We start from the raw sequence: 12,167 nt of genomic DNA, 5'->3' as shown, positions 1-12,167 counted from the left end.
AGCAGGTACAGTTCGAAACTCTTTACATAATTCAGTTATTTAATGCTCTGAACAACCCATCATAGTAATATGATGACACCGTTAAAATTTCCATTTTGTAGTTGAGGCAACTAAGGCTCAGAGAGATGAAGGAACTTGTCCAAGGTTGAACAGCTAAGCAACTATTAGTACATATTAACTTAGATGTAGCTAATTTACCAAATATCAAAAATACTAGTAAATATCATTCCATTATGACATGAAAAATTTTTGATAGAGAAATTTCACTTAGTAAAGTAATAAAGTCAAGCTACTGGGACTGCTTCCCTTGAGGATGCTAAGTTGCATTCATACATGCACAACCTTCCTTAGAAACAGTATATGCCAGCACAAATAAAGGTTAAATTTTGCCCTTGTAGGCAAAAGGAGGTAAACTTGTGCATTAATATTGACCAGTCATTATCCACTGATCAGGCATAATTCAGAAGTGTGCTAATTTCACTCTAAGGCAGCTGGGCATGCACATATATCAAAACATTACATGAAATCATTTTTTTCTGGTTTTTAATCCCTCCCTGAATCCTCTGTTTTAAACAATATATACTTAGGCAAAGGACCACCAGCTCCTTGGTTTTAACAGTGCAAAATTTATTTGGAAAACAAGACTGCTTATTATAAACTGTGCCTCCTTCTAGAAACATTTAGAACTTAAAAAAGAAGGAGGTTTGGTAATAATGTAGTCTGGCCCTTAATTTACAGGTGAGAAAACAGGGAGTTTTGACATTGAAGTGGGTGTAGGACATAATGAAACAGCTGAGCGCTTCCTAGCTAAGTGATCATGGACGAGTTAGGCAACTTTTCTAAAAGGGAAAAGGTTTCATGGGATTGCTGTGGAAATTGAGATAAATTCAGATTTAGCACAATACCTGACACCCAGATGGGGATCCATCAGTGGTCACTGTTGTTGATATGATCACTACTTTTATTTGTGCTTCACCTCCTGTCTCACAACCAGTCACTGGCAGAAGAGGATTTAGAGCACTTTTGGAATAAGTCTGTCATAGTATTAGAAGCTGGGTTTCTGGTCTCTTCCATGTATCTCTGCCTAAGGGGGTGAAATCATATTCTTTGCCGCCTAATCCCTTCTTTTACCCCTAGAATTATTATCCTCCAGCCTTTCAGAAAGTGTTTTCCATCAGAACATAACTTTGAAGTGCAGCAGTTTACACTCTCGGTCAGAGACGTTCAGAATGCACTTGCACAAAGGGGACGCATATATTCAGTCAGTGTGAACTGCCGCAACTCCACGGCTTGCACCGCTTGGCTTCCTCCTTTTGGAGCGCGGCTTTTCCTGGAAGGGGCAGGGAGGGTCCGTCATTGGATAAACCACTCCAACAACATCAAAACTGAACAAAATTAGATCATCAACCTGATCTTAATTGGAGTGTGTTTACCCCTTGTTGCGGCGCTGCTGTAAAAAAACACGCTTCCCCAAAAGATCAGGCATTTCTGGACAACTCCCTCTGCCTTTCTGGCTTCCTTCACGTCTAAGTCCTCTGGTTGCCTGGCATGGAGCCAAGCGCTTTGTTTACATCTTCTCATCCATTTCTCCCCACCGCCCTCCGGGTGAGGTAGGTATTATTCTCATCCCCGTGGAGAGCATCGAGGTCGGGGAGAGTAGATAAGACGCCCAGAGCTGCATTCTCAGGAGCAGAGCTACTAAAACCCAACAGCAAGGTGGGCAGACAGACCCTCATGAGCCCTTGTTTCTACTCCCGGCTCGGCCACTGCCTGGGTATGTCCCATCCTCTCCGGACCGAAGTTCCCCGTCTTTGCGAGGACGCAGCCACTCACGAAGCTCCCTGCCGGCCTGACATTCGGCGGCCTGCCGTTGTCCCGGGCGGGCTGCTTTGTTTCCACGCTCAGCTGCTCCCTGGGACCTCCCTGGGCTCCGCTCTGTTTTGTTTTTGCTGCTGGACCTACTACAGACGCGCCCTTGGCAGCGCAGCCCGTAGCACAGCCGAAGCTTCCTCTTTCGCTCAGTTCCTGGCTGCTTCAATATGAACAACAACAACAAAAAAAAAAAAAAAAAAAAAAAAAAAAAGGTGGGCAGGGGCCAGCTGGCAGAAGGCGCCGAAATAGCAGCGCAGGATTCTAATAAGAGCAGCAGAAAGGCCGGCACGCAGGACCTCGCCGTCTGCCGGGCTCTTTCGGTGACTAATGTTGCTTTTGGCACAGGCTGGCACAAGGGGTTTCCATGCTCATTTCCCTCTGGCCAGGGTAGACATTTCTGGTGACAGACACCTCCACGCTCCCAGCCCGGCCGGTGACCACTGGGGACAGCCTCCCGGAACCCGGCGCTGTGAACCTCTGAAGGCGTTCTGCAGCATGGACCGCCACTGCGCGACCTGCGACGCTCAGGCCACCTCTGAGCACTTGGGAAAGGGTGTGCGGTTCAAGGAAGAGAAACGTGTAAGCAGCAGTGACTCAATCATCCCAGCACATGCATGAAAGGCGGGTTCTTGGGATTAGCCTGCTTCCTTTGCCAGCATGGGGCTCCTCGTTAGCAACCACTGGGAGGGAACGTGTGGAGTTCTGTCTGGAGTGAGCCAAGAGGGAGTGAGTCAGGCCCTCCTTCAGCAGTTTCTTCTCTTCCTCCTTTCCCCTCCTGCCTGCTCTTGCTGTCTTTCTCTCTCTCTCTCTCTAGATCTAGGGCAGTCATAACTAGATCTTTCCACTACTTAGTAGCAAACTTGAGGATCTGTTGGAGTGGTTTTTGTATTGTTTTGTTACTATTAAGTAAGATTGCTTCATAATCCTTTAAATGTTTTTAGCCAAGTTTGGTTTACATATCCTGGCCAGCAAGCACGTGATGAATCCATAGATGTCACCAAAAGAAGGCAGATGCTACAGCTGAAAAAACATGATGCTGTTTCACTCCAGAGACACAAACATTGGAGCTGTCAAAAAGGACACCTATCTTTTGTGCCAAAGCTACACAAAACTGTCAGACTCTGGAGACCCTCAAACCTGAGGAGGAGCTGCTGAGGTAGGGACACAGATGCAAACTGAACTGCTCCCCTCTTCTCTCTCCTCCATTCCCTTAACACCTGGGGCAAAGCTTTAGGATATAGTTAGATGCCCGTGGCATGTAATGCGCGTAAGGGATGGCTAAGTATCTATCAGTTCACTGTCCCACACTTAACTTTGAGAGCTGCCTTCCTATAATTTACATACCACCCAGAAAGCAAGCTGCACTGGTATACAGAAAGGACATTTGAAGCATTTCCCTAAATGTATCCTTTCAACCAGTATTTATTGGGTGGTTCTATGTGATAGAATCATGCTAGACATAGCAAGGAGCTTTTCAATCATTCACCCCATCATAAAGATAAATAGAGCCAGTTATGACTACTCCAATTTCTCAAAGTTGGAATACTTCTCAAAAATATCCAGTGAGTCCCCAGAAAGTTGAATGGATCCTGGCTTATCATTCAAACTAAAAAAAAAGAAGTAAAAGAAACCTAAACTGTAAAACCCAATCTCCTGGAACAAGGCCCTCTTCACCAAGGAGAAATTCTTCAACATTAAAATAAGCATTTGCCACGAGATATCAGTGAGGTCTTGACTGTATATTGTCCTATTCTCAGGCAGAAACACCATAACACAAAGCCTTCTTTTTCTAACCCTTATCCTTCTACACTGCCTCGCTGCATGAACTTAAGATGGTTATCTTCTTTGGGTATACATTTTATCATCTTTAATATGAAGGGACTGTAATCTCTAATCTCCCATGCAGTTCTAAAATGAAATATTTGTTTAATGAACAATCTATTAGCTTGTCAATAGCAGCTTTTTATTTTAAGCTTTAAATACAGAGGTGACACACGCTACCAAGCACAAAAATCTCTCACTGCAATAATCTCAGAAATATTTTTTGCAAAGTTTTCTTTGCTGTTCTTGGGAAGAAAAAAAAAAATCAAATCTCGTGCCATCCGGCTCTGTAAGTGAGGGGAAGGCAGTGGTACAGGATGGCAGGTGGGGGTGGGGGCTGGGGAGTAGAGTTGTGTTTATTTGTTTTGAATTGAAATGCTTTGAAAGTACTAGGATTTCCCCACTATTTTGGCCTCTAATATTATCTCTAGTGATCGAGACTCAGTGTCAAAGGTTTGTGAATGAATTTCAGAATGTGCAAGTGGTAACTCCCATCGTGAGCCGTCTACATTTTTTTTATAACCACTTGCATACTTTTGGTCAACCACTGTAAAATAAACAGTCTTTCCCAAATGTTTTTGTTTTCTTTGACAGCACAGCAATAATTCACTTGGAATGCTGTAGAATATAATAGCACTTTAAGGCTGTTGTAAGACTGGCTTTTTATGATTTATATTGTTTAATATAATAATATTGTCAAGTTGTTTTTAAGTTAAAAGTTGCCAGACTGAAAGGAACATAAAACACTTTGGAGAGATGTGTTATGCTTAAATCTTCACTCCCCATCCCCCCAAAATATATACACACAATATGTATATAAACACACAAACACACATGCATAAATATAAGTGTATACGTGTATATGCAGTATGTATTTTAAAAACAATACTCACCTCAAATGTTTGCTGTTTCCGTTTATATCCATGAGAAATACAGCATCTAAATTATGGTATGGTTTTGTATTCATGCAAATGAAAATATAAATCAGTATTTATTCCTGCCTAGAACTATGTTAGGAAAAGATGTCCTACCTCACTGCCTGTTTACTTGGCATATACTCACAGCCCCTTTTTTCCAGTCATGTACCCACCTAAGAAGTTGCCCCAAACAGCTTTATTTTCTTTCTTTTTGGAGGGGAGGGACTATTGTCTCCAATATTCATATCAGAATAAAGTAGATATCAATGTGTCAAAAAAGGAAGGATGAAAGTTGACCTGGAAACTGCAGTCTCAGGGCATCATTACAGTATTTGTTAGAAATCTTTATCTCTAGGACAACATTTAAAGTGAGAAAGTACAATTTGGGCTGTGTTACATTTTCATTTTACCCATCCTCCTCTCAGAGAAGCCTATCTTTGGGCTGCACAACAAAGTTCTTAAACGGTGATCTAAGACAAGCATGAATAAGTCTTGTGTTGAGTTTAATTTCAGAGGCTAGGAGTTTATCAGCTGAGCCATCTCACCTGCATTCCTTGCAACTGATCAGAGCCCCAGAAGCCTGGCCTAGCTTTGGGCTTCTCCAGCAGAGAGCAGTGAAACACTGTCAATAAACTTAATTCTGGAAACCAGAGTAGCTTCCAAGCTGAGAAAAAAGGCAAAGGCAGAGCTGGCAGGCTCATCAGAGTTATAAAGAAATTGGGGAAACTGGGCTTGTAGACTAAAATAATAATAATAATAATAATAATAATAATAATAATAGCACGCTACGTGCTAAAAGTTTTAATGCTGATATGGACAATATTGCATATTATTTATTTATTTAGAAAGTTATTTAAATGCTATCAAATATTACTTGATAGCAAGACAGTTAACATAAAAGAAAAAGTATGTGCTTTTCCAAACTAGCTTCCTCTTTTAATAGTGCAATTACTGTACTGTCATGTATTTATTAGGTCACTTTAATTTGCATTTGGTATTATCACAGTGTCAACTTCGAATCCAAATTTCTAGCCACCTACCTTGGCAGTTCTTCAAGCATCCTTATTCGCAACACTTAATTGCTTGGCAAATCAAGTACAAAAAAAACAGTTGATACATATGCATTCTGTAGGAAATATGGTTGCAGAGAGCCATTTTAAGAAGTTTAAAAACCACTTTCTATTGCTTTTGTTCAAAATGAGGTTCATAGTGGGGATGTGTGAATAGCGCTTCCAGGTAAATGTGATTTATGGCATTGCACATGAACTTGTTAACATTATAATACAAAAGTGTAAAAACTCTCAGGACACCTCACCCTTGGCCGGGGTGCAAATTGTTCCCCTTCCAATCAACAACAGCTTGATGACAGAGAATATTCATGAACAGAATGTTTCCCTATGTTTTTGTTAAGCTACTCTTAAAGAAAACATATTTTCACAGAGATACGAGCATTTACATTCTCATGACATGGTATATATCATCTGGCCTTTTACTTTTCTTGGATGAAAAAGAGTTTAATCCATTTTTTTTCAAACCAAAGATATCAGAGATGTTATGCCAAAGAGAAATAAAAACCAGGCAATCATTCATTTGCTACATCAAAGTGGGAGATAATGCCCTATGTATACATCGCAAAACCCTTTAAGGAGTGGCTTGATGAGGTCCCGTTTTGAAATTTAACTATCTTCAAAAGTGCTGGTCTCAAATGCCAGCCTCTGTGTGCGGGTTGCCAAAACACCAAGTGAAGCATGGGGCAGTACATATCAAAGGGGAAAGGGCAGCATGGCGTCGTGCCCAAAAATCACACTGCACAACGGGATGAACTTCGAAGAGACTGGTTCACATCAGAAGTCGCCACATGTTTTACATTCCCCCAGCGGCCAGGGTCATGTTACCTTCCATTAGAATCTCCCCTCAGCCATTCCATCTCCCATGACAGGAAGGAATCCCCCTTCCTTCTTGACCCCTCCCAAAGCCCCTCTCCACAGTACCAGGTACCACTGCAGCAAAAAGAAGTACCTCACAATCAGGAAACTCCTTCTTTGGGCAAATAAAGCTGTAGCCAGTTGGAAGAACTGGGGAAAGAACAGCAAACTAACCCCAAAGCAAGCAAAAGGAAAGAAATAACAAAGATTAGAGCAGAAATAAATGAAATTGAGAACATGGCAACAATAGAGAAAATCAATAAGACCAGAAGTTGGTTCTATGAGAAAGTCAATAAGATTGATGGGCCCTTAGCAAGATTGACAAAAAGAAGAAGAGAGCGGACGCAAATAAATAAGATCAGAAATGGAAGAGGAGACATAACCACTGACCTCACAGAAATAAAGGAGGTAATAACAGGATACTGTGAACAACTTTATGCTACTAAATACAACAATGTAGATGAAATGGACAAGTTCCTAGAAAGGCATGAACAACCAACTTTGACTCAAGAAGAAATAGATGACCTCAACAAACCAATCACAGGTAAAGAAATTGAAACAGTCATTCAAAAGCTTCCCAAAAAGAAAAGTCCAGGACCAGACGGCTTCACATGTGAATTCTACCAAACATTCCAGAAAGAATTAGTACCAACCCTGCTCAAACTCTTCAAAAGCTGTAGCCAGCACACCTAAAGGCAAGGCTTCCCTTTAGGATGTGAGCAGGTACAAAGGCTGCACTGCTTGGGAAAAGTACAGCCCGGCTTCTCCATGTCAACATTCCACGCTCTTGGCCTTTCCCAAGATCTTAGTGAGAAAACTTTTTTTTGTTCTTATCAGTTCAAACAAGAACAATGAATTCCTCAAGCCAGCAAGAATGTGACAAGGTGCCAACAAAGCCAACCAGGAAGATGATGTATGGCCCATGGACTGTAGTGCCAATAAATCACTTCACAAACCAGGATTGAGAAGAATAAGCCCAGCCACCCAGAGACCAGGGGTACGTATGAGCTTCCCCTAGCCTCCAACATGTATATCCCCCTCCACTGGAGCCACCCTCCTCAGGACCCCCCACGGGTGCTCACCTGTCACCCCTGTAGCAACAAACTGGCTTGCTCAAAGGTGGGAATGGCTTCTTTTCCTTCTGTGGCAAATACTGTGCACACCTGGTTGAACATCTTATAATCCCATGTGCTTTAGGACCACACATTGAGTTTGTTATAGGCTGCCTGGAAAGTTCTACCCAAAACCTTAATTTCAAGGATTAATAGATGGCAAGAACATTTGTTCTTAGGTCAAAAGAAAGTTTGGACTTACGTGGTAAGATGATTTTATGGTTTTCATAAATCAGATGCAAGAAAGTAAATGTTCTATCTGCTTTATAAATGATGCCAAAAGAAATTGGGAATTACCAACCCAGAATCCCTTTCTGGGTTCCTAGGATTTGGCTCTCTTTAAAGAAAAACTGGATATAAAGTTAAGGGCATAATAGAACTAGGAAGCTTTTTGGGAGGTATATTTAAGATTGTTTTATACAAAATAACTTATTTAGCAAATACAGAATGATCAAGTGAGATGAGATTTTCCTTCACTTTTTAAATATATCTAACTGACTTATACTCTTTACGCCATGATTTAGGAGTGAGTCTCTATGGTGTAAATTCCTAATGTTAAAACTCAACATGTTTAAACGATTGATGAATTTTGCAGCAACTTAGAATCCATTCCATGGGAAACATGACTCAGAACTTCTTTTTTTTTTTTTAAAAGTACCTTGGATACATATTTAACTAACAGACCAGAACAGTCAAGTAAATCATTTGTAAACATGTATATGTATGATAGAATAACTCCTTGTAGCTGCTTTATTTTTATATAATAAGTTTAGGAGAGGAAAAAATAATTTCTAGTTTTGTTGAAATTTAGAGACAACAAAAAAGAACAAACTCACCACATTCCCTGCTAATGGAGTCCAGGGTCAACCTGGTTGAAAGTAGTTCCATGTCTTTCCTCCAACCATTTTTTAAAAATCAAAGATTCTAAAAATAGCTGGAGTAACAGAGGTGAGCTCATTCTCTACTAACCAACCTTATTTATTCTCTAATGACAGTAAAGATAACTCAAAGACAAGAAACAAATTTTAAAAAAGCAAATAATATCCACCAAATGGATAGTTCAAAATCATACCAAGTTGACTGATGGTTGATGTAAGGCTTACTATCAAAAGTGAATATACATATATGTAAATATAAATTATGCATTCTTTGCAGCATAGTATGTGTCTTTGAAATAACAAACTAACACTGTCACAAATTACAAGTTCTTCTTTAGTCCATTTAAAAAGATAAACTTAGAAAAGTATCATTTGCTCATTCAGAACATAACTATTCAAATAGCTAAGGTACACCCAGTATTACTACCAATAAAAGGACCAAAATAAGTATGTGCTGAGCCACATTGTATCTTCTAGGATGAGAATGAAGTAGTAAAAATTCAGTTTAGGACTACTTTGGAATAGTTACCTGTTGCAGTAGTGCTATTTAAATGTAAGCATTTATTTTTAATTTTACACAGTGTTATTAAACAACAAAACACACACATGCTCACTTGGCCATAGTGTCAAGCTACATAGTAATTCTACAACAGTATCACTAGGGAGAAATTTTATTGAATAAAGAAAGAAGAGAAGGTAGAATAAGTACATGCAGATCTGAGAGGTTCCAATTTTCTTGCACTGGAAAAAACTTGTTAGAAAGAGCTAAACCCATTGCAGAATGTGACTCTATTTCACTGAGCTGGAACTCCAAAATGGAAAAGGTAAAGAAGAAGGCACTGGGGCTGACTCTTCTTAAAACTATGTTTTAAATGCACATGTGAATATAGTCACCTTCATATATAGATACAGAAAAAAAGATGAATTATATAAGATTCTACAGGGGTTCCATGCGCTAGGATAACTTTCTAAAACCTGCAGCCTCCAGATGGGTCCCTGGACCAGAAAGGTTCTGAGATGCAGGGAGGCCACGTTTCCGGAGCATCAACCGGCTTCATCCCCCCATCCCATGTTCTCCACAGACCCTTCCAACACAAAAAAAGTTGGAATGGGCATGGCCCAGGTGCCCCTGAAGAGTGGGAGAAAGATCGGAAGTGATGGCAGCATTATACAGAGAAAGCCGGGTTTAACAAACGAGTCTGAGTGCTGAAACATTATGCTGATATTTCTCAGTACCTTAGAGCAGATAGAAATTAAAATCTAAAATTGTGACATTTTACCCCATACCAAACTCTGAAATCTGCTCTACAACTAATTGTTGCAATGTACTTTGGAATTTATTGGTTTTACGCATATATCTTATTTAAAGAGAAGGAGGAGTAAGAGAAGACAGGATTTAACAAATGAGTATGACTGCTGAATCATTATATTGATATCTCTGTTTGGTCTCCAGTGTCTTGGAGCAGCTGGAAGAAAAAAGGAAAATCGTGGACCTGTAACCCATACCAAACTTTAAAATCTGTCCTATAACTATTTGTTAAAATGTACTTAGGGAGTTGTTGCTTTTATATATATATATATGTTATATTTCCCATTAAAAAAAAAGATGAGTTAGAATCCGATCATTCATATTTCTGTCAAAAGTTATCTTTTTTTGGCATGGGCAGGCACCGGGAATCAAACCCGGGTCTCCGGCATGGCAGGCGAGAACTCTGCCATTGAGCAAAACAGTTATCTTGCCAAGCCTTCAGGTCCCGTGAGTTAAGCTGGGGACCTGGAGGGGCAGACAACCTGCGCTCCATGCCAACAGGGCTGGCGAGGCAGCACAGCCATCCTATGCCACTTTCTGAAAAAGCCTCTAAAACAACTTTGAGAAGGAACTTCATCAACTAACTCATGGTTTCCTTCCTCCTAGACACCAAGGCTTTGTATCAGAGCAGTTTGTTCCCACTAAAAAGAAAATGGGTAAAATTTCCTGAGTGTTTTTCTCATGTCATTAAAGACTTTCATTCACATTCTCACTCAGTGTGTCTTTTAAAAAGACTTCAACTGAGTAGTAGGCTTTATATGGCTTTAAATTACACAGATATAATTTAAATATACTAAATATATTCTCATTTAATTTTGACTTTAACTTTGTAAAACATAGTAAGCTCTGTCGTCATAGGTGGTAAATGACATCTATCAAAGAATGAAGGGCAAATTCTCAAATTCTTAGTTTTATTCACAATTAGCTGGCAGCAATAAACATAACACAAGACCTAATTTCAGTCTATTACGTACAGTGAAGAAAGAACAATTGACAAGTTACTAAAATTTACCTCTGTTCTATTGTTACTGATTCATTCAGCAAATTTCTATAAGATACCCAGTGTGTGCAAAACGCTCAGCAGGCCATGGAGAAATACAAAGTGGAATCACATTTACTGTTTGCCACTAATAACGGCTTACTCCAACTATCTTGTAATTGTTTCTTACTTTTTTCATGAGTGTGATTTTTTTAATTTCATAAGAGCCGAGAGTTTATCTTATGCCCACGTTTGTCCTGCTCATGTTAATCATCCAATAAATGATTCTACTGTTATTGTAACTATTATACAATCAAGAGCAAATGCCACAAGAATGACTTGAAAATAGAGTCCCAGTCCCCCATCTTTACTACTGGAGTTACAATGACAATTTTCTGAGGATGCACATAATAAAATACACAGCAGAATACAGTGATATTGGTGGGTCACATTCAGAATATACATACATAGATACACCCAAGCTTATATATAACTTCGTATTATACGTTTATACATACTTGAAATGTCTAATAAGACATTCACTTTCTACCAAGCTCTCCCAGTATTAATAGGGGAAATGAAATGTATCTCCAGTATATGCAATACACTAGGATGACATCAGTAGTCTCTTCTCTTCCACTCTGTTCTATTGAAATAAGCACTATTTTTTCCACTCCATACACACCTGACCTCACGAGTAACTACATATAGCCATTACACTTAGACTTAATTCCATATAAATAAAATATTGAAAGAAGGAAATAAACTTTTTGGCTACTAGTTATCCTATTAGGTTTATATAGCATCATTCATTTCTAACAGGCCTGGCAACAGAATGTGGAGGGCTCATGGGGCAGGAGCAGTCACCTAGCTCGGTCACATTCGTATCCCAGATACTTTTTATAAGATAGATGCTGTGTTCTTAGCAGATATTTTGGATTCTTGTGTTTCATGGTCAAGACAGAATCAGAGGCCAAGGATACTGACAGCTGATTTATCTGTTTCCTTCTGTCTATTTCCATGACTGTATCTGCTGCCTCACTTTGATTTATAAGCAAAACCTAGAAAGCCTACAAAAATAAGTGATTTGGGTTTATCTAGGAATACTACAGAAAATATTGCTGTTATTTTGGGTGAAGAAAATCAATTCTGTACAGCTTACTTTAATCTAAATAAAATGTGAATTTTGTTTTAAATAAAAAGATGCTGTGCTATGCCCTGGGAATACAAGGACGGATGAGACATCGTCTAACAGGGTAAAGTCAGGTAAGTGAACCACTCCTGCACACTAGGAAATTTATTCCATGCGAGGGGTGTGCAAAGTCCCAAGGTGGCAAGGAGGAGGCAAGAGCTA

The 12,167-nt window shown here is 39.7% G+C and overlaps 1 long non-coding RNA gene across 1 annotated transcript in view; it reads right to left on the bottom strand.

Annotated features, from left to right (window-relative positions):
* Positions 1–2,021, bottom strand: part of LOC143690163 (uncharacterized) — a 68,445-nt gene extending 66,424 nt beyond the window's left edge. Inside the window, exon 1 of the long non-coding RNA XR_013179016.1 lies at positions 906–2,021. This is a non-coding gene — a long non-coding RNA (uncharacterized LOC143690163). The remainder of the gene's footprint in view (positions 1–905) is intronic.
* Between the last annotated feature and the right edge of the window lie 10,146 nt (positions 2,022–12,167).

The sequence above is a fragment of the Tamandua tetradactyla genome, chromosome 7, assembly GCF_023851605.1.
Source record: "Tamandua tetradactyla isolate mTamTet1 chromosome 7, mTamTet1.pri, whole genome shotgun sequence".
In the NCBI taxonomy this organism is placed as follows: Eukaryota; Metazoa; Chordata; class Mammalia; order Pilosa; family Myrmecophagidae; genus Tamandua; species Tamandua tetradactyla.
This window is presented reverse-complemented; position numbering and strand designations above follow the sequence as displayed.